Source organism: Heterocephalus glaber, unplaced genomic scaffold, assembly GCF_053883595.1.
Source record: "Heterocephalus glaber isolate CG9 unplaced genomic scaffold, H.glaber_assembly_v1.0 deba00001757, whole genome shotgun sequence".
Lineage (NCBI taxonomy): Eukaryota > Metazoa > Chordata > Mammalia > Rodentia > Bathyergidae > Heterocephalus > Heterocephalus glaber.
In genome coordinates, this window is record NW_028258454.1 from 2,473,303 (window position 1) to 2,494,990 (window position 21,688).

Genomic DNA, 21,688 nt, shown 5'->3' on the forward strand with positions numbered 1-21,688 from the left:
AAGTGGATTCTTAGTCTTGAATAGTTCTTCCTCTTACAAGTCCAATTCACAAAAGGCCTTTTAATTTTGTAAATGGTTTTTAAATTTACTCTACCCAAATCATTATCTTCTCAATTTACTTCTGCTTGTTAACCACATTTAATTATATATACATTCTTCTCTGGCACTGTTACAAATCTGTAATATATAAGAATTCTTTCCACATTGAGGTAGTTTATGTAGTTGTGTCCCTTAACAAAGATATGTAAATGCATCATTGGGTGATTCTGTCATTGTGCAAGCATCATAGAGCATACTTACACAAATAGGACTGCAGTGCTGTCTATGTGCAGTGTAGTCTCAGGGGACTGTCATCATGTATGTGGTCTGTCATAGCTGAAAATGTCATTATGGGCTCATAACTATCCCTGAGTTCTGCAATAAATAATTGTTGTTTAGGGGACAGGGGTTTCATTGAGTGGAAGAGTTCATGGCCCTGTTTCAAACCCTAACACCAATCAATGCTTGCTCCCCGACCCCATAGTCTATATTAACCAACTTTCATTCCCATAATCATTTTATTACTACCTCATTGCTTTTTGTTTTTTTTTTACCATGAGCTACTAAAAATTCACAACTGTTTTCATTTTAAAATGCCCAAGATTATATTTCTCTTTGTGTTCTTTTCATACATTTATTTGCATGTGTTGATATCTTTTTTAAAAAATCCTTTTATGTTTATAGGGTGAGACTGGAAGTACAGTTGAAGGTCCTGCTTATAACCAAATAATGTAAAACCCATCAACCTGTCATAGTATGTAAAACTGCAATGACTTTTTTTGTGTTAGCATGTTGCACTCAATACTTTTTCACTTTAAATCAAGTGTACTGCCTAGGATTCCTAGTACGATCTGTGGACGTGCTTGACCTTCTATTAAGTTTATTGCCAGAAATCTATAAGCTAAGAAAATAGAAGGTGGTTGGTGAACTTTCATGGGCACAATACTTTGAGTAAATCTGGAACAGCAGGTGTTTCTCAGGGCTGACACACTACATAACTGATGATCTTAGCTTCTAGGAAGCATAGAACTCCTGCCACAAACGGGAGGAAGAAGAGTACTAAGTCTTGTATGTTATTAAAAATTTTTCTCCTTCAAAGCAGATTGATACACCAGAGCCATACAGTCAAATATTGGAAAGAGCGGTGTGCATTCCTGCTCGCTTCTGGTCAGGTCTCTGAGGATGTATAGGTGAACACTAAGCTGTCATGTTGTAAGTGCAGAAAGGTTTCATCTAGGCTCCTAGAAGTGAGAATGGTGTTTGGAGTTTTAGTTTGCCCTTCTTATTTCTAGAACAAATCACATTAAAAGAGATGGAGAAGCGTTGGAAACAAACAGTTAAGTCTTACATTTATAGAAGTAATAAATATTTATTGAGCATTTATGTTAGACTCTAAAGAGAAAAGTAGTAATCAGAAAACCTATAATGAAGTAGTTAGTTCCTTGATTGGAACAGGAAACCACTAAAAACTTGGTTGGCAGGAAGGATAAATGACTACTTGTGCTTTGGTATCAAATGGCCAGGGTGCAAATTGGGGCTTTGCCTCTTGCTGGCTATTTGACCTTGGGCAGATTGGTAAGTAGCAGCATTTATGAACTTCAGTTATCTGTGAGCATAATATCTACCTTATGAGATTGTTATGAGATTAATGAGCTAATAATATGTAAACCTCTGAGAACAGTGACTGGCACATTGTTGACACTTGATAAATATTAAGTAATATTTTTGAATGTGATATGATATGTGATAATGGACCCTAGGTACACTTTTACACTTTGTTAGCTGTAAGAAAAATGCAGTTGAGATCAGAAAAGCTTGTAAGTTTTCATTTATAGCAAAGTAATTGAAAGATTTGCCCTTTTATACTAAGGAAAATATGAATCGGGATGATCTCTTCAAAGGAAAGAAAAGCACTCTACTCAAAGATGGTTGAAGAACTGTCAAGTGTTGCAGCTAAATGAAATAGACTCCCAGCGCTCCCCTCCAAAAGCTAATGCACCCCAAAACAAAGAGCGCCAAAGAGAGGTGCCACAACCAAACGAGAAAAGGAATAAACTTTAAAGAAAAAGGTAGAACTTTGAAAAGTTAGATGTATGGAAATAGACTGAATATTGCAGTGTGAAGTAGCAAGGCCCCAATCTCACCTCCAGCCTTCAAAACAGTATTAAAAGAAAAATCAACTAAATTTTAAATTTTCTCATTATTTATGTGAACGTGGAAAGAAGTGGACTAAAGATTGAGAAGAAAAGAATTAAAGAGAAACTCAAGAATTACAACTTGCATATAATGTTAGGGGATCTCAAAAAATACAGGAACTTTTTCAGATCCTAGAATGAAATTTATAAATGATAGAGTACATCCATAACTTTAAAGTCAACATGTTGCCATAGTTGAGTAGAAAGGAAAAAAAACAAAATAATTTATAGTAAGATAATATTTACCATGATCTATAAATGTTTGGCCATGCCTACACTGCAAGGTATAATGAAGTAATTAAATGATGCTGGCACTCATATGTAAAATTTATAAATGTGGGAGCTCTAAATGCAGACTGGTATAGGTTATTGCATTGGGACCTCAAATATTATGGGTTGTGGTATGACATAAATATCCAAACATTAAGCAATTTTTCTGGATTTTTTTTAATTGAGCATATTAAAACCTTACCCAAAATGTTTTGTACTTATATGTAAAATGTCCTAAGAGTAAGTAATTTTAAACGAATTTTATATTGTTAACGTCCAGTGAGACATTTGAATGTTATTGATTTCCTTTTTTTTCTTTTGTAGTAGAAAATCAGTCAGTAATATCCAGAATTGAAACAGAACTTCTGTAAGGGATATGGTACCATATGTAGCAGTGTATGCTCTCCTTTGTTCACTGCAGGCTGTCAGGCACTGCAGGCCCTCAGTCTTTAAAACTGAGGCCTCCTTTACTGTTCCTTCCTCAATGGGTTCCAGCTGCAGACGCTCCAAGCAGTGCAGCACAGCCCTGCCCTTGGGGGCAGAATGTTCAATCAGAGCTCTGCCACTTACATTTTGAGGGTCTGAGGCAGTCAATTTACCTTTCATGGCTGAAGCTTTTTTTTCTCCATCTGTGAAATAAAGATAATAATGACTCATACCTCGTAGAGTTGTTGTTAATATTCAAAAAGAGTTAACATACATGGAGTTTCTATTTTTTTTATTGTTATTATGACTTTATAAATGAGATAAAATATGACTCAAGAAACTTGTGTTGTCTTTGTACTGTTAAAGGCTGCTTACGCTCAAACATGAAAGTAACTGTGGAGCCCTACTTTAAAAGGAGTGAGGATACCACTTAATGTTAAAACCAATGAATAGTTACAAAATAACAGAATTAGTAGCTTCAGATTGAGTATAAATGATTAAAAAAATAGAAGAAACCAAAACTAGATGGTGCGGAGAGGAAACAATGAGGGATTGCCTGTTGTTCCATCTTTTTCATAGTAAGAAATCGATCAGTAGTATGCAAAGCTGAAACAACTTTTTGTTTTTAATCTCAAACCTTTTAATGGTTTACATTTATTCAAAGAACATTTATTTGAAGTTTTGGAAGGTTTTTATCTTTTTAATTTTAATTATTTTTCTTCAGTTAAAACACTGCCATAATCCCGTTTGACAAGATAATTTGTTTCTCTGTATATCTGTCCATGCTTACAGATTTGTCATGTTCACAGTGGTTAACAGTTCTTTCAGGTAGCATGATTTTTGGAGCACTTGTTGATTTCTTTTTCTGTACTTTTCTATAATGTTTAAATGTTTCATAATAAATATCAGTTTTAAAACAGTGAATTGTTACTATGAATATTAGGCAAAAGTACCAAAATAGGCAAAATTAATTTATGGTATTACACGTCAGAATAATGATTAATCTTAGGAGAATTAGTATGAGCAGAGAACACAAGAGGAACTTTAGGAATGCTGCTAATGTTCTGTCTTTTGTTCTGGGTGTGTGACTATTCAGTTTATGGAAAATCTTTAAGCTTTGCGGTAAAGATGTGTGTGCTTTTCTGTTTGTATGTTATACTTCAACAAAACATTTTTAAAAGTGGACAACTGATATAAATGCATTATTTATAGAAGAGGAAAATGATAATAGATGCATGAAAATGTTCAGTAGTAGTGATAAATAAACGCAAATTTAAAGAAGCGTTTTTCCTGGACATTAGCAAAAATTTACAAAAACCAATGTCCATTTTTGGTGGGTGGAGGGGGTGGTGTTTGATGAAGTCGGCATTATACACTGCTAGACTCATGCAAGGATAAAGTATGTCTTTGTGGATGGCAGTCTGGTCGTCTGTATAAAGAGCCATCAGATATAAAGATGACCCAGTAATCTTGTGTCTAACTTTTTCTTCCAAGGAAATAATTAGAAATAGTGTGAAGATTTATGTGCTGGTTGGTTGTAAACCTAAATGTCTAATGATGGGGCCAGGGATTTAGTTCAGTGGTTCCGCCGCCTGCCTTGCAAGTGGAAGGACCTGAGTTCAATCCCTGGTACCAAAAAAAAAATATATCAGCAACTAAATGTCTAATGATATGAGAATATAAAGCATAGCAAAAACAATTTAAGGAATTTTGTATAATCATTATAAAGTTTTTTATTACTTTAATGAGATGAGAAAATATACTGTGAAGGAAAAAGGATATAGAAATAGAGATCTCAATTTTATCGAATTGTACTGTTTTGTTTTTAAATACAGAGGAGATGAAACAATAGAAGAAACTGCATCATAACAGTTAACAGTTTTTTCTGAATGATGAAATTATGGATCTATTGATTTTATTTTTCTTCTGTATATTCAGTATTTTCTAGATTTTCTTTGTAATATATTTTCAAAAAACTTTTTTTTTGGTACCAGGGATCGAACTTGGGACCTTGTGCTTGAGAGGCAGGCACCAGAACCACTGAGCTAAATCCCCAGCCCCCAAAAAACTTTTAATAGAAATGGAACACATATGTATGGATGACTGTGATTCCTTTTTTATTAACACAACTAGCTCCTGCTTTTCTGAATCATCAGTATTAATTGGTTGAGTGGTACTGAGTGGTCACTTGATTTTCCATGTTTTAGCTGTAATATTCTGTGTGTAGATGGACCTAAGATAGAATTTCAAAGCAGTGAAAATAGTTATACCAGAATGATTTATTTTGTAAAAAATAAATAGATGAAACATTTTTTAGCTTATATGATGACTTCCTAGTTTATAGGTGTTTTTATTTATCTTAGTGAATTGTTCGTTTTCCTTAGGTATTTGGCAGTTTGAGTAGATTTTATTTTTTGAAATTACCAAAGTATTTACATTGAAACTCAACAAAAGAAACTCCTTTTTCATATCAAATACTTTTCTAATGAACACTTGGACTATTTGTTCTCTTAGAATCATTTATTCAGAATATAGAAAGTTTTAAAGATAATGTGTAATAAACTATCACTGTAAGAAAAGGCTTTACTTATACAAACTGTATGATGAAGATGATAAACACAACATTCATCTTACATGAGGCTAATTAGCAGTTGACCAACAGATGTGTGCATAAATAAGGAATAGTTTAGTTCCTGCTATAGTATTTCAGTGACACATTGTGGTTAGTTTTTTTTTCCCCTCTAGATTATTAAGTCATAAGTCCAAATCAAGCCCTGAGAACAGAGATACAGCAGTCTTCAAGATAGTAGACTCCTTGTGGGGGTGAAAAAGTGGATGTTATAATCCCTGAAAATCTAAATATGTTTTCAAAAAAATCAAATGAAAGGGCTGGGGATTTAGCTCAGTGGTTCTGCTGCTGGCCTCGCAAGCTCAAGGTCTCAAGTTCCGATCCCTGGTACCAAAAAAAAAAAAAAATCAAATGAAATACTAGACCAAAAATATTTAAATTCTGTTCTACAGCTGAAAAACCCAGAATTTGGTTCCATGGCCCTGGAACAAAGAAGACAGTGATAGTACGCCTTCAAGAGTTGAGGATCGGTAATAGGTTCAGGTTTAAGGATCTTGAACATGACATAGGGTATGAGAGGAAGGACCTAGTCAAGATTAGGATTGCCAGGGTTTCAGGTCCCTTTATGTTCAGTAAAAACATATTTGACATCACCTATCCTACATTTTTCCTTTCCTTTATCCCCTAAATTGGATAATAGAACTATGCCGAGAGAATAAAGAAAAGTGATCCAGAAAGCTGGGTGTGGTGGCACATGCCTGTAGTCCCAGCACTTGGAGGGTGAGGCAAGGAGAATCACTTGAGCCTAGGACAATGTGTCACTGACGTTTTTCTTTTAAGATAAAAGATGTTAAAGTATGAGTTGCTTTTGCTAAACTAAAACTTCAATATTTAGGTTTAATTGCAGTGTTGGCACTTTGAGATAAATAAGTGGGTTTTGAGTTGCAGTTTGAGCACTTATCTCTAAATTGCTGCCCTAGGAGTTCAAGGCCAGCCAGCATCCTAGTGAGTCCCTCTCTCCAAAAAAAGAAAAAGAGAGAAAAGCGGTTCTTTAACAGAAACAGATAAAGTTGCCAAGAAGTGCCAGGAACTGCCCAATTGGAACCCCTTACTGTAGAGAGAAGATTAGTTGCTGCACCTGCCCTGTAAAGTTCTGTAGGGTGGCCACATCTGGATCAGGCTACTTCACCTGAAAGCTTGTTCTGCTGATACTATGCTAGATCTACTCACAAGTGTCTCCAAGAAAGGCAGTGTCTTTGGTGAAATCATTGGTTAGTTGGTTAAGACTCTATAGTAATTCATTCCATTTGCCTCCAACCAAGCAATCAAGGTTTTCCACCATGAGCAGTTTCTTAATACTATTAATTGCATTAGCCTAGTTTAAATCTGAAACATGAGAGCTTATGTTAAAAAAATAATTAATGTAAGTGTTGGCAGAAAATGTAGGCATTGCTGGTGGAACTGCATATTGGTAAAACCACACTTTAGAGAGTAATTTGGAAATAGGCTGAGTATATACACCTCTGACTCAATGGTGCTTGTGGATACACATGAAAATGTGCAAGATGTTCACTTGCACATTGTAAGAGCAAATTATTGGAGACAAACTCAATGTCTATTGCTAGTATAGAATCCTAAATTGTGACATACATATACAATAAAATACTGTGCCAGTTGTAAAATGGATTAACTACAAATACATGTCCAACATAGATCCATCTCCAAAGCAATCTGAAGAAAGTTAAGTTAGAAGGTCCATGTAGTATAAAGCTATTCATAGAAACTTTAAAAACATGTAAAATAATTGTATAGTTGATAGATACATACGTATGTGGAAAATGTATGAAAATATATCAGTCACTGTAAATATCAAATGTAAAATGGCAGTTAACTCTGATGCTAGGGGAAAGCAGAGTGAAATCGGGGAGGGCACACTTGAGAGTGTCACCAGCTTTCTAAAACTGTGTTCATGGTGCTAGAGGCAGTGTTGTGGTTTTCTAGTCTGTTGTATGCTGCTTTGGTTTCTAGTCTGTTATATGCTTCTTTGGTTTTTCAATCTATTACTGATGCTTCTTTGGCTAAATTATTTCATATCTGGGTTATTATGTTTGGACCAGTGATAAATATTAGTGTAGATTATATCCTACATACACTGTTTCACTCATTTCTTTCCACAAATCTAAAGAAGTGGTATTCTTTATTTTAAAATTTGTGGTTATAATATCTTTCATTTTCTTTATAAAAATGAATTGTTTCTCTTTTTTGTCGCTTATACCACTAGTGACGAGAAGCAGATGCTAAACATGAATTCAAACTTTATGCTTCTAAAGTTTGGGGTTTTTTTGTTTTTTGGTACCAGGGATCGAACTTGGGTCCTTGTGCTTGCGAAGCAGGCGGCGGAACCACTGAGCTAAATCCCCGGCCCCAATGCTTCTAAATTTCATTCCCTTTATTCTTCACCTTTTTGCTTTTTAAAAAAAATTAAGTAAATTGGGCCAGGGATGTAGCTCAGTGGTGCCGCACCTGCCTGGCAAGCGCGAGGCCCTGAGTTTAATCCCCAGTACCAAAAAAAAAATTAAGTAAATCAACCTGTAGGAGCCATATGTAGTATACTCAGTTTAATTATTAAAATGCATTTGGCCAGGCGTGGAGGTGCATACCTGTAATCTCTGCATGCAGGAGGCTGAGGCAGAAGGATCACCATGAGTTCAAGGCCATCCTAGGCTTCCTGGTGAGTTCAAGGCCCACCTGAACTATACAGCAAGACCTGTCTGAAAAAACCAACCAAATAAATAAGCATTCGTGATGCATGTATTAATATGTCCCCTAAAATCTTATTTACTCCATGACTTGTGCACTGTAAGCCATATTCCATTCTGTGTTTAATTTTTATAGATTCTGAATTTTAAAAGTTCAGATCAATGAGAGTTTAACAATTCCATTTCAGTTTTTCAGATAACAAAAAATATCCTGAGTCCTCTTTCAAAGAATTATATAATAAAATTATAATAAAATAAAAATAGTTTAACCTTTTAAGTTTTTATTGCAGAGAAAAATATTTCCTTATATTAGCCATTTAGATGATCATGGATGGTAACTTTTTAAAAAACAATTGGCTACACGGTATTCCAAAAAGAGTTTAATACCGGATTTGCCTTTGCTGAAGCCAAGCACAGATAAGCTGACTTTTGGACCCCCAGCACATGTTCCTGGGTGTGGCACAGCTCTAGGGCCTGAGAGCTCATAGTAGATAGGTAAGGCATCCTCCTGTTCCTTACTGTGTGTGCTGTATCACAGCTTAATAAGACTTGGTCCATTCCTAAAGGAGCTCATGATTCAGTGAATGAAACAGACCAGGAAACTTCATCTGTTTACAAGCCCAGAGAAGGAAGCAAGTAATTGTGAAAGAGGCAAGTCAGTGAAGAAATGGATAGTCACATTTGTATTGGGGCTTGAAGAGGCTCTGTGTTCAACAAGAAGAAAAGGAGACAAGTGTTTCAGATGCAGAACATGGCCAGGTCAAAGAGAAAAGACGAAATGTCTGTTTGGTTTTGTTTTTTTTTTTTTGAGAAATTGTGTAGCTAGTAATAGCTAGTGTAGAAAGTGTATTTATTGGGGGAGAGAGAGAGATGATTATAGATAAGGCTGGTAAACCAGTATTGTGAAGAGTTTGAAAGGAATTGAGGATTTTTAAGAGATTATTAACAGTGATCAAATCTTTGTTTTATAAAAGTTATATGGATTAATTGAAAAGGAACAGAGTAGCAGAAAGGCTTAGTTGTTGCTTAGACAACTGAAGTTTCCATCTGAATGATTCTTTGGGTAACAGTATTCAGATAATCAAAATAGAAAATACAGGAAAAAGAGGCAAAGACAGGGACATTGAAATTTAGTTTGAGGTATGCTGACTCTGAGGTGGTTGTAGAACATCAAGTTGGAGACTTACTGTAAGAAAACAAACATGCATTCTGTATTTTAGAGAAAAATCAGGGCCAGCCATTTAAAAATATCCACAAATGTATGTGTACATGCATTGCATGCCCATCCCAAAGCCACTAGGATACAGATAATAGTTTAAGGTATAGAAATAGAAGGGCCTACTCCAGAATACCTTGTGGAAGGAAAACAGAGAAAGATGGGATTTTGGGGAACATCATGCTTTTAAGAATCAACAAAAGGAATCTGGAATCTCAGCTACTTTGGAGGATCATAAGTTTGAAGATAGCTTGGGCAGCTTTGCAAGCCCTTATCTCATAGTGAGTTCAAGGCCAGCCTGAACTACATAGTAAGACCCTGTCTCCAAAGGGGGGGTATGTTTAGCTCATTCTAGAGCACTTGCCTAGGATGCACAGTAATATAGGTTCAATCTCCCCCACACCACATAAAAAGAAATAATAATGAAAAAAGAAAAAGACCAAATAAAAAGAGTGAAAGGAAGTGAAATATAGAGTGGGATATCAGGAAACTCCGCTTACTGAGGAAAAGAGACAAATTATCAATGTTACAAGTGATGTACGATGACAGATCTCTTAGAAAAGAATTTACCTATGAGATCTTGAAACCAAGTCTAGAATAAATAAGTACTTGTCTAGCTGACTGGAGTGAAAAAAAGGCTTCATGGGAAGAGGAAATCATATATGTAAGGCCTGGAGCGTGAAAGAATAGTGCAGCAGTAGTAGTTGAATGTGGCTAGAATATAGCTTGTGCAGGTGGGAATAACCAAGTCTGATGCCAGAGAAGTGTGTTGGTGATACTTTGTGATTGGAAAATAGTAGGAATGATTTGTTAATTTGTTGCTTTCTACTCATGTCATGTCCTGGCACCTAGAGAAAAGCAACCATGTTTGTAGTGTGCTTTGGGGTAGACAGACTACTGAAGGATGTTGGAGCTCCAGCTACCACAGGTCCATCTGGCCTTCCTGACAGCTTGGGGTAGGATTGGGGTGGGGTGGGTGGGGAAAAGGCATCACAGCACACCTGTAACCCATTTAGTGACGAATCTCTGACTTGGCTGCCATAAAAATAATGGATTTGATCTGCAGGGATCACAATCCCTGTGTGAGAAATCAGCTCTCCACTCTCCCTGGACAACAGGCTGATATTAAATGGCCCAAAGCCCCAACCCCCTAATCACATAGTTGGTCTTTCTGTCGAGGCCAGTCCCCATCTTGAGTTACCTCTTATCATAAGCTATCTGGTGGCCCACAAGGAGTCACTTCAGTGGCATAAATGATCAGATGTGGGCGGGCCCACTGTGACTAGCAAAGTCACCTCTGTTACTATAGTAATTCCGAGGGTTCAGAAACCTCTCAAGGACTGGGACAGAGCCCCAGTCTCTCTTCAAATGAGGCCAAATTCCTTAATGTGCGTATGTCAGTTAAATGTTCAACCATTCAAATATTTATTCAGCTCAGAATATTTTGCCGGAGAAGCAGTAGTGAACAGGATGGACAAGGTACCTGCCCTCATGGGGTTTACATTGAGTGTGAAAATAGAGAAAAATAGCCTCAAAGATATGTAATTACAGTTTACTATGAAGTTTTATTTTTGTAACATCATCTTACCTATTTAGAATTTTCAGTAGTTGTCATTGAGTGTTACTATTTCCCTGATGATGAGCATAAAGACTTACACTGGCCAAACTCCACAAGCCTGCTTGTGTCCCTCTCCACCTTTGAGTCATGGTTTCAATAATATGTGGTCTCACTCCTAAAAATGATATTATGTATGTGATAGTTTGTTCTCTTCTATGGTGGAAGAACTGTGTCTTTAAAAAAACTTTTTAAATACTTTTAAAAGTTAAAGTGTATTCAAGCTCCAGGGTAAAAGACAAGTCCAGCTAAGATCACATTTCTTTGGGTTTAGAAGAGGATGAAATTGTGAGTCAAAATTAAAAATAATTTTGTCATTTTAAATTTGCAAAAAATCCTTTATTTGTTCTGATGAAAATGTCAGTAGTCATGGAACTGTGGTAAAAATAATGAAAAATCACTGGCTTGAGGCTGCTTAAATTGAAAGCATTTTTTTAATTAAAATTTGACAGTATTTTGTGCTCCCATTGCCTAGCCACGTCCCATCTTGTTCTTTTACTCAGTTCTGTTCTGTGTATGAACTGCTTTAATTTTTAAGTTAAACTTTAAGGTGAGCCATCTTACTGCTTGATCTTTTTGTTTTAGCACTATTTAAGGGTCTTGTTATCTCTCTCATAGCTGTAGCGGCCTATTTTTATTTGCCCCTTTCCTAAAAAAGAGGTTAGCTGAGTATACATGCCTATAATCCCATCATTCTGGGAGGCTGAGGCAGGGGGATCAGAAGTTCAAGGGGCTGGCACTGTAGCTCTGTGTGAAGGTCCTGGGTTTAATCATATATATATATATATATATATACACACACACACACACACACACACACACACACATATACATATATATATGATATTCATTATTGCAGATTTTTAATTGCAAAATATTTTTAATTGGTTTAAACAGTTAATATGCCACTTGAAGTCAAGTGCTGTAGTTCAAGGTTTGTTGCATCTGCTGAATTGCATTTGCAGTGAAGAATACATTTTTAAAAGTTTTAATGTCTTAGATTATTATGCATTGGCCAATCACATGTTAAATATTATTTAATTATGTATCAGCCAGGTTAACTTCTATTACCATTATTCCTATTAAAAAAAATTATGGCAGATTTGTTTATGAACACAGGATAGAGCATAGTATAGAAAATTGATAAATAGTATCTTAACAGGAGTATCTTAAAATAGTATCTTAAAAATAATAGTAATAATAAAGATAATAGTGTCTTCAAAATCTTAACAGGAGAAGCCTGACCTAAACATGGAAAATATTACTGTGATACTTACAAAAACTTTGTTTCTCTTCAGAGGAAGAGGAAATGAATTCAGCTCCCAATTAACACTAAGAAATTAATTTGTTACCAAAGATAAAGAGCATGGAGTAAAAATAGATCAGTATAGTATATGACCTTAACACTAGAGAAAAGTGAAAACCGCTTATCTTGGACTATACCAGAAACACTGCTATTCAAGCCTTTCAGGAATGTAATTACATGCAGCTTTTATAAGCCTATCGATCAGGGTTATTTCAATAAACTTGCAGCCATTCTGTATTACTGAATTTAAAAATATTTCCTGTAAATGTTAATGTTGAAGATCTGCTTTAGACTTTGGCTCAAAATAGACATATGCTCCCCCAAAAAGACAACAGAAAATTGTAGCAAGTTCTCATTAAAATGCATACTTGAGAAGATACCAGCCAAGAGTAATGTGTGTGGCTTTTGGAATCCTGATTCCTGCAAAGCATTTCTGTGGAGAAATAGGAAATAAATAGTAGAGGAAATGTCAGTACTGCCTATATCTTAGAGGAAGTTAATAAAAAAATTGTTTTTGTTTTGTTTTGTTTTTAGTATAATAGTATTTTTCTTTAAAAGTCTTCTTTAGATATACACATCAATTATTGATGAAATTATATCATATCTAGAATCTACTTTTAAGTTGAATAAAAGATTATTCAAGATATTAAACAGATTGGCTAAATGTTGATTTGTTGTTGTTGTTGTTTTTGAGATTTTTTGGTGCTAGGGATTGAACCTAGAGACATAATGCTTGCTAAGCCTGAACTCTACCACTGAACGCACAGCCCCAGCCACTAAATGTTGGTAATTTCAAAACTTAGTAATGAGTATCATTACATTAGTCTGTCTGCTTTGTGTACATTTGAAATTTTTCATAGGTTTTTTAATATATAAATTTAGAAATACACTTGTTACATATTTTCATTGAAGATTTGACACCATACTTCATAGAATGTGTAATCTGGTATGGTTTCTTATACTGTAAATTTAAACTAGTCCCTCAACATTTGAGTTAAATTCAGTCTCATCTATGAGATTAGGGAACAGGATTAGATTGATTTTAAGGTCCCTTCCAACTCAAATTCTAGATCTCTAGGAGAAATAGAGAGACCTCAAATGACTTCAGTAAATATTATGCAAGGAAAGGGTTGCTTGTCAAAGTAGAAATATAGATATAATAAGACATGGAGTCTGATCCCTCAGAAGATAGGAAACAGCTTTTTTATTGGCTTCTCTACCCCCAGTGCTTAATTCATGCTAGGTACTTATCAAACCTGTTTTAAATGAATGAAATTAATCTTTCCCATTTTCCAGCCTCATTGTCACGGTAGAACCCATTAACACTGATATCAGCTTAAAGAACTCTGTTGCTAATATGTTTATTACATAATTGAGAGAATCATTCCCATCAAGCACATATCAAAAAAAAGGTGGTTGTGCTTCTTTATATATTGCTTTTATATTTTAACATGTATTATTTAGGACATATTATTTAACATGTATGCGAAATAATAAATTTATTTTCTAGCAGTATAATAAATCTAATTCATCAAATCACTTGGCCGGAGTATCCATGCTGAGTTAACATTGTAATGATAAAATTACCTTATAAATTACTGTTTTAAAATATATCACTAAATATATCTCAATAACCCTTTGTTTATATTTCTTAAATGCTCTCTTAATTTGACTAAAATACAAAGTGATAGACCGAGAAACTGAAAATAGCATTTAAACTTTATTTTCCTGTCAACAGAACAGATCTCCTAAAAATTTAAAGCACATCTTTCTAAGGTAACATTTACCTCCTCACATCCTTAGCAGCTATCAGACATGACATGGGACATATTCATTGACCCTAAAAATTTTCATCAGAATCATGCACTGAAAGGGGGCAGCCCCAGCAAGACAAGAGGCTCATTTCAATTTTAACAGCTGTAATTAAAGGTTAATTCACTGAGTCAGGATTAACGAGGAAAGTACAAATGATAGGCAGGCAGCTGCCTTTATAATACAAGATTAGAACAATGCAATTACAATAAGAATTAGACAAAATCAACTTCCAGAAAGGGTCTTTTAATGAACGAATTAAATTGGGAGCTCTAAACACGAATGTATAAGATCATATTTCTTAAGGAATCATGTAAATTCATGCTGTATACATAAGCATATTACTTCAACTGGTCAACTATAGAAACAGTTGTTAACACTAAAAAGTTTCATCATTAGTAAGTTACCGATGATATTTTTAAATGGCAAAACACTTTCCTTAAAGCTCCTAGAGGTCTCTACATGAATCATAATTGATCTTTCCATCTTCCTTCCCCATTGCTACTATGTACCTCCTCTGTTTATATCTTAAATCTATTTTTCTTGTAGAGCCTATTTCCGAAACTCCCCTTTTATCTTATGTTAATTAAAAACTCAGCACGTATGTCACTTTCAGGTACATTATGTTTGCATATTTTATAAATTTTCTTAAAATTTCAGCTCAGTGTTTTCTGTGGACCATGCTACTTTACTTATTTATATGATATACTCTTTAACCTCAGGACATTGGGCCAAGCTTTATTTATTTTGTATAATTGCTACAAAACTGGCAAACTACTTACTGTTAAACATACTTTTATAGAAGTCCCTTGCATAGTGGTTGGCACATGGTAGGACCTCAACAAATGTGATTTTAATCTGTTTTTATATTAATGTGATTAAAGCCATATACTTATTTTTAACTAGACAGGTCCTAAATTCTATCAAAATATTTATCATCTGTCATGGGATTCAAAAAGAAGTTTTAGGTACTTAGGCTTATATAAAGAAAATAATTGCCCATCATAAAGGCAGAGTATGGAAAATTGTTCCTCAAAAACTAAGATTCCATAAAAGGAGTTTATATTTTGTCAGTCTCATTTAAGTTGATTTAGTGCAATAAATCTGTATGCTGGAATAAATCTGAATGTTGATACCTAAAAGCTAATAATCCAGTAAAATTTGTTCCTGAAAAAATACCAAGTGTCATTTGAAGATTATGTAGCCTGTGATATGGAAAACCGTAAGCACAACTTGCTATTACCATGAAAATGAGTTGTAAGTATAATATAGATTTACTTGATAAAATGATCTTTTTATTTTGTTGTTAAGTTCACAAATGCTAGAAAATTTGCTTTATGTATACATTGTGAGAAACCTGAGGAAAATTGATAGTGTTTCATTGGTATTTAGATTAACCCAAGCATTGTGTCTGGAGTGGGACAGCATGCTGTTTTGAACAATATTTTGACATTAAGAACTCCACAAAATAGTATTTAAGCCCCCTTTGGCGTGGACAGTTGATAACTTTTCATTCATAATTAGCTCATAGAGAACCGAGAGACATTTCAGGGAAATTGAACTGTCAGTGGGTAGAAACAAGCATTTGACCTCATCACATTGAGTGGGGCCCATCATAATTTGTTCATTTGGTGCCCATCAGCCCAGCCTCATCTCTCATACGGCACCTCGCTGACCTTCCCTCTCCAATTCCGCTCAGTTCAGCTTTAATTATGACTCTGCAGACCTGAAGAAATATTGCAGCTTGCTCTCAAAAACCCTGAACTGCCACTCACCAAAAGATTGGTTTTTAACAGGTAATAAATGCCCAGAGGAAATGGTGCTATGTCCACACAGAGAACCATAGCTTCTTTTGGGGTTTGCTGGCTCTCAGTTATGTCACTGTTGCCTAGTGAAATTTTATTTCTAACGTGGTAAGCTTGTGAGTGAATTCACTGCTATAAAGGAAATGTCATGAGTTCTTTAGGTAAACTTCTGTCTATCTGCAGAAGACATTCTTAGTTACTTGGTTAGTGAATTCACTAAGCCCATTATCTACCGAAAGTTGAGAAACAACTTTAGATCATTTAGGTAAAATATTAGTGTTTTGCAAATATTGGCAGTTTTACTTTTCTGTTTAAATTAAAGCATTACTTTTTTGGGATATTGACCAAATTTAACAGAAAATTGCGAAATAATAAATTCATTTTCTAACAGTATAATAAAGGTAATTCATCAAATCACTTGGCCGGCGTATCCGTGCTGAGTTAACATTGTCTGTAATGATAAAAGTAAACAGGGCCAGGGATGTAGCTCAGTGGTGTCCGCACCTGCCTCTCAAGTGCAAGGTCCTGAGTTCAATCCCCGGTACAAAAAAAAAAAGATAAAAGTAAAAAGATAATATTTAAAATAAGCATTTTGGTAACCTACCATATCACAGCTACATATTCGCATGAGTATATTTTTGCAAAGCCAGTTGATAGCAATCTTGGACTATATGGGAAGAAATTATAAAGCTTTGAAAATTATAAAATGTAACTTTTACTTTCAAATTATATCCCTGAAAATTTCATTGCAAATAAAAATATTGAAAACTGTAGACCCATCCTGAGTATCCTTGTATTGAATGTTAAACTGTCAGCAGGATTTTCAGGTCATTTGACAAAAAGGATACAGGTGCAGTAGCTAGCAGTGAAGGTGACTGCTAGTTTCATCAATCACTTTGCCTTTCTTTAAGTTGATACATAATGGACCCCTTCAATCAGCTTCCTTGTTCTTTGTCACTTGTTTGGAAAGAAGAAAAAAAAGAAGGATAAAAAGGCTGAACTCCAAAGTCAAGGTTAGGAAATGAATTGTTAGTTATTTACTCAGGGTCCAGAGGATGTCAGTGTGAAAAGGGGTGGGGGGTCTTCATTAAAACATCCAGTTTGTCAATGGGTGATAATATGCAGTTTGCAGCTTGTGCACGGCTGTGCTGCTCTAAGTAGTGATCCTAAATAGGAATTGAAATGAAGATATTACTTTGTGCCAGAGACATGTTTTGGGCCAGAAAATGTCCAAATACGGCTATATTTTACTTGTAGGAATTACCTCGTGCAGAATCAGAAAAGCATCCTTAGGTATTGTGAATACATACCACCCATTGACATCTGAAACGTGATCCCTTCTGACATACTAACTTTCAATAAAAATTTTCTCAAATTCTTTGATTAAAAAAGAATTTGAAATTTTTACCTGACTTTATTTGCTAAAACCCATAGTGTACTCACCAAGTTTAAATGCTTTGCTAGTTTTAAACACTCAGGAAATAGACCAGATAGTTTAAGGGAAACTACCAGAAATTAGTGACTGATTTATTTTAATAGGCTGTTCCTTAGAGAACAGTACCTTTCAACTAATTTTTAAGAGAATCATGCACACCTAGAGAAGGTAATCAGTTCACCAGTCCGTGGATAAATGGGAGAGACACAGAATCATAACAAGTTTTCTTTTTGTATTTGATCAGATTATATACATTCTCAGTCTCACTAATGTGCTTTCTCAGGGTATGTATTGATATGTGGCTCAATAATTCTATCTTATTTCAGAGCTATCAACAAAAAGGTGCTATTATGTCAGGCAGTGTAATGATCTGAACAGTTGTTAGATTAAACATAAAGATTACATATCATGATTGTGTAAAATTTCTCTCTTCAATTCTCCAAGAATAGTTTGGATAGAATAGTGAATATAGGTTAATGCCCTTTATTGTCTTTGCCAAGCTAGTATCTGTAAGAGAGCTAATTCCCCCTTGCTCTCTAATAAAACATTTTAGGGATTATGGTTTTCTTGAGGAAAGTTTTCCTTTTCAAACCTAAATATTCTTATGAATGAAATATCTCCTGCATTCTGAACATTGTGGCATGAGTTGTGGCTCCAGTTTTGAGACATGTCTTTTAGTCTTAGGGAAGTACTATAGAACATAAGTAGAGCTACAGGGGTCCTTTGTATGAATGTGATTTAAAAAATATGGTGAATAATTACATTATAAAACTCATTTCAGTAAAAGATGCATTGTCGTTAATCCCCCTCAGAATACACCCCCTCACTTTGAACACATTTTTACCATCGTTTTTGCCACTTTCTGAAGCAGTTCTAGAAATTCACTTTCATGACTGTCTTTAGTTGTGTTGTGGCTACCTCAATATTCTGAATCAATTCAAAAGTTTACCTTTAGTGGTCATTTTGACTTTGAAGATGAGCCAGAAGTCACATCTTGCCAGATCTGGTGAATAAAGTAGATGAGGACGTACCATAGTGCTTTTACAATCCTGCCTTTCCATTGGACAGCAATTGGCAGCAGCATACACCGTATTTTTTATCACACCTCATAAAGACAAGAAAGAGGACTTTCAGAACTGCTTCTGAAATTGGCAAAAATGATGGGGTGTGTTTGAAGCAAAAGGGGGTATTTGGGGGGATTAATTAGATGTGTCTCTTACTGTTAATACATTTTTAAAATTTAAACATTCACCATATACTTCAATCACACTTCATGTGATGTCTCTTGGGATCTTGACAGGGGATTTCCAATACTTCCAAATATACAGGGAAAAATCCTTTTCAATTTGTAATATACTCTTGGTTTACAAATCAAATGCCTTTCATAGTATGATTCACATATGTGGAATTTCCAAGATACATTTTACCATTCTGCATATGTTTGTGTCAGACACAAAGATTAAACTGAATTTTTTCTGAGCAGCATTTTCTTACTTCTCTGGTAATTTTACCTGTAGTTTTTGTATAAGTACCCACTGGCGCTTCTGTATTATTCATCTCAACAATTATAATGGGTTACAAGAATGATTGCAAAATGCTTAACAACTCACATTTTGGGATTCAGTGTAACTAACAGAAGCCAGTGAAAATTATTACACATTCAGACATTTATACCATAGATTCTACAGATAGGTTTTACAACACAAGAATCCACAGCAGTAGTTTTCAGCTCGGAATCACAATTGGTTTTATTAGTTCATGTCACTGATAGAGTATATTTCCATGAACTTGATAGCTTAAAGCAATGCAGATTTACTATTACCTTATAGTTCTGGAGGTCACAAATCCAGAATGGCTCTCCCTGAACTAAAATCAAGTGTTAGCATGGCTCTGTTCACTCTCAGCTCTTGGGAGAAGTTGCATGTTCTTCCTTTTTTGCCCTTTGCCAGGTTCTAGAGGATGTTGACACCTCTTGGCTCATGGCCCCTCTTCCATCTTCAAAGCCAGCAGTGGCTGAGGGTTCACTGACCAGACTTTCATTCACTTACAGCATCCGTATGATTACCTTGGGCCTGCCCAGGTAACCCAGGATAATCTCCCCCTCAGTCATTGTCCCTGGCCATGTGACATACTCATAGGTGCTGTGGGTTAGAACTTAGACATCTTTGGGGGAGGGTCATTCTGGAAACCATCTCACCTGTTAAACCTATGGGGGAAAGTTGGTGATTCAGAACTCAGTCCTCACCCCAACTCTTACCAAGTTACAGAGGAGTGGGAAGCACCATGGCACTTAACGCAGGCTGTTGTCATGTGGAGCCAGTGCCCAGTACCACAGTACCTAAGAGTTTGATCTCAGTGGTGACTACAGCCTGGGGAGCACTCCGCAGTGCTGGAGTTCAGATGGAAACCTTGCTGTGGGGCTAAACAATACTTACTTGAAACAGTTCTACTCTGGTGTATTGATACCCAGTTGTAGTGATTAAGAGAAGTTTGAAATTTTCAGATCAAATTAAATTTCATCTCTTCCTAGTGTTGCCTCTTTGATGAGTAAGTCATAAACTTTAACACATTTCAATGAAATCAGAATTATAATAGCATTCTCAGTGAAACATTGATTTATCTCATTAGATAATTCACTTGTGCTATTTTTTTAAAATTTTATTTTATTGGTACATTTTAGGTATACAGTATAATGACATTCATCATTGGAAATTTGCACCTTTACATAATCTCTCTTGGTTCTTATTTTTTCCCCATTCCCCTGCCCTCCCTTCAACCCCTCCATCCCTCCCTATTTACAAAGACTTTGTTTCCATTTTTTCCTTTTCTCATATTAATTCCATTCCCTTCTTTCCTTTCCCCTACCCTTCCCACTTCCCCTTCCCCTTTGCCCCTTTTCTATTTCACAGTATCTATTATACCTTTTAGTCCTTATTTACACTTTCAGTTTCCCACACTAGAAAAACCATTCAGTATTTATATGTATGTGTCCTATTTATTTCATTTAAGAGTATCACCTCAGTGTGCATCCATTTAGCTATAAATGTCTCTAGATTTTCATTTTTATGGCTGAGTAGTACTCCATTTTATTTTAAAAACCATGTTTTCTTTATCCAGTCTCCAGTTGATGGGCTTTTGGGCTGTTTCCAAGTTTTACGTATAACAAACTGTGCTGCTATGAACTTGGGTGCCCATATATCACTGTGGTATGCTTCTTGGATCTTGCTTCTTGACCCATTCTGCCAGTCTATTTCTTTTGATTGGTGAATTGAGACCATTAACACTGATGGTTATAACTGGTACATATTGACTTATCATTGTCATGACTTTCTCTTTTTGTTGGATTCTCCCCCTTTACATTTAATTTCTTGTTGTGCCACATGGATTCATTCTACTGGGCTTCCTGAGGTTGTAATCCTTGTCTTTTCCTAGGATATTGTCTAAAATTTTTTGGAGTGCTGGTTTGTGGTATTCATGAAGTTCCTAAGGTGCTCTTTGTCATGAAAGTATCTTATTTCTCCATCAATTTTGAAAGATAGTTTTGCAGGGTACATCAATCTGGGTTAGAGGCTATTTTCCTTTAGGGCTTGGAATACATCACTCCAAGCTCTTCTTGCCTTAAGGGTTTGCACTGAGAAGTCTGCTGTGATTCTGCTGGGCTTTCCTTTGTATGTGATTTGTTTCTTTTCTCTCACTGCTTATAGAATTTTGTTCTCTAACCGCTTATAGATTTTTGTTCTTCTGTTGGGTTTCTGGAACTTTAACTATTATATGCCTATGTGTAGATTTTTTTTGATCAAGGCTATTTGGAGTCCTATATGCCTCACTTATCTGTATGTCAAGTTCTTTTCCCCTGCTTGGGAAGTTTTCTGCCATTACTTCTGTGAACAGTTTTTTTATTCATCTGCACTCTATCCTGTTTCTTCATTGACTCCAATCAGCCTTATGTTATTCTTTGCATTGTCTAGCAGCTGCTGGACTGATTTCTCATGGTCCCTTACAATTTTAAAGGAATTTTTCTTTTCCTCATCACTAATTGCAATCTGATCTTCTATATCTGAAATTCTGTCCTCACATTGGCTCATTCTGCTATGTAGACTTTCAATGGAGTTTTTAATCTCTTGGAAATCTGTTTGCATCTGCTTTATGGATTCCGTTTGTTTCCTATGTTGGGATTCCATTATGTTCCTGAGCTCCTTTCTAGATTTATTAAACATATCTTGCACTATGAGCACAATCTC

The 21,688-nt window shown here is 35.4% G+C and overlaps 1 protein-coding gene across 3 annotated transcripts in view; it reads left to right on the plus strand.

The window, feature by feature from the left end:
- The window catches only part of Ap3b1 (adaptor related protein complex 3 subunit beta 1), a 288,476-nt gene that overhangs the window by 205,720 nt on the left and 61,068 nt on the right, over positions 1-21,688 (plus strand). The gene's annotated exons all lie outside the window — the stretch shown is intronic.